This window comes from Neopsephotus bourkii, unplaced genomic scaffold (genome assembly GCF_033783945.1).
Source record: "Neopsephotus bourkii isolate Nb327-2 ecotype Australia unplaced genomic scaffold, CSIRO-AGI_Nbou_v1 NB_1298, whole genome shotgun sequence".
NCBI lineage: Eukaryota > Metazoa > Chordata > Aves > Psittaciformes > Psittacidae > Neopsephotus > Neopsephotus bourkii.
The window spans coordinates 831044-833128 of record NW_026901782.1 but is presented as its reverse complement, the minus strand read 5'-3'; the positions used below and the strand labels follow the sequence as shown (position 1 = coordinate 833128).

The 2085-nt window shown below is 41.0% G+C and overlaps 1 long non-coding RNA gene across 1 annotated transcript; it reads right to left on the bottom strand.

Annotated features, from left to right (window-relative positions):
• Positions 1–298: 298 nt before the first annotated feature.
• On the bottom strand, positions 299–1788 carry LOC133219069 (uncharacterized). Its single transcript, XR_009727346.1, has 2 exons — positions 975–1788; positions 299–937 (listed from the first exon to the last, which is right to left on the bottom strand). It is a non-coding gene; the product is annotated as an uncharacterized LOC133219069 (long non-coding RNA).
• Positions 1789–2085: the final 297 nt, after the last annotated feature.

Genomic DNA, 2085 nt, shown 5'->3' with positions numbered 1-2085 from the left:
GAAAGAGAGTTTACAGTGATGAGCAGGTATTGCTTTATTCGCTTCTTCCTCATTGCAGAAAAAGGGCTTTTTAAGTAAACAAGATACATCCCTGATATCTCCTTGCTGAACAGTGCTTGGGATGCCGTGTTTCTCACTCATTCACATGGAATGGAGTAAAACAAGCCACGTTTGTTGTTATCAAGTAGAGGAGTATCAGTTGGTTCAGCAGTAACCTCCAGTCTCAATAATTTCAAGAAAGGATAAATTATTTTTAATTTGTTCTCTTCTGAGAGAAAAGAGAGATGGAATTCAGAGAATCTTTAAAAGCTGTTTCCATTTCCTAGTACACTGTGACTTTAGGTCCTGTAAGAACAGTATGCTTACTGGAACCATGCCATTACAAGGCTTTGTGGTCAATAAAAGGACAGAATGGTTTGATGATTTTTTCAGTGTTTGGTTTGGCTCAAATTCTTCATCAAGGTTTTGCCAGAAAAGTAGGAGAGAAAGAGTTAGCTATGGCATTTTTAGCTTTATACCAACATCTGGTATCCTAACCAACATTAAGAACTGACTGCTGAGAAGGAGAAAGCTCTCGTTAGGGTAGATCTGGGATAACCTCTGAGTACTGACCCCAAAGTGGAGTGGTCTGGAAAGGTAAGGAGATTAGCAAGACAGTTCCTGGTTTTGCTGTAGTCCAGATAAATTTGCTGATAGAAGGAAAAGAGCAGCAATGTACTAGAATTCTGTGCAGTGCCTGCATGCATAGGTGTGACTGCATACAAGTATCAGTTAGCTTAACCACTTAATGCTTAAAATGTCTGGCTTACAGAAAGATTTTGTGAATGTGTCAAAGCTATTACATATGGCCTGGGTAGGAGGCAGTAGTTTCAGGGCATGTGCAGGTGAATATGGGAATGCCACTGCTCCCCACGGCAGAAAGATGTGATATTTACACCTGAAAGATGGAAAGATGGCAGATGTGACATTTTCACCTGGACTGTGTGTTTAAGAAATTAAACAGCTTCCTCAGCTGCTGGTTGCCAGTGATAAATAGGCATTGCAGTGTAGCATTTGCATTGCACATTCTAACAGTGACTGGCATTCAAAAGGAAGAGTTCTAATAAAAGTTTAAACTGATGATGAGCATTTTATAGCATATTTACTTGTACTTACACCAATATAACTCCAAGGCCAAATACAGTTCCCCTAGGAGGGATGTCTGCTAAAAATTCAAGCCCCGTTTCTCTTCCAGTGGAATGCTTGTACTCCATTACAAAAGCTCTAAATGAGACCCACTAAGTAAACACATCTGATGCTCCTGTTGAATCCAAGTTCACTTCTGCTGTTTCTCAGTGTTTTGGACACTTCAAGCTGTATTGCGAGACATCATCAGTAGGCCTGTGAATGTGGAAGGATTCAGTTCACAGGAAATATTTATAGAATCATAGAACAGTTTGGGTTGGAAAGGACCTTGAAATTGCCTAGTTCCAAACCCCTGCCTCAGCAGGGGCGCCACACATAAACCATGTGACCAAGACTCCCTCCAACTTGGCCTTGAACATTTATGTGGAAATACTATCTCCTACCTTCATCCAGCCACAGGAATCCCAAAGCCTTTGTGCTTTCTGGTCTGTTATCTGGTCCATTGTGACAGAGCTTGTGTCCTTGTCACAGATGTCAAAACAAAATGGAGGGAGGGAATTATGTAAAGCTCTTTCAAGTCTTCCCCTGTAGGATGGAAAGCAGCAAGACTGTCTTTTTCTGATTTTAAAATGTTTCTTTACAGATCATGCTGAAAACAGCTCGTAAGCAAGTTGAACAGCTACTGAGCCAGAGGACGCAAAAAAGCAGCAGTCAGAAAATAAAGTGTAGCGGGAGGCCCTGATGTGTACCAGTGTAGAAATTTAACATTTGAGCATATATACATAATTCCATATGTTCTTACAACAACCAGACTGATCCAAATGACTGATTTATGTAAGTTTTATACCACTATGGTGACAGCATACCTTCACCCAACTGTGAAGCTGCACCATACAACAAACAAGGAGCTAGTGTTGTATGTAGTGGGGTGCCCAGCACTGGTAAAGACAAGTCCAAGCA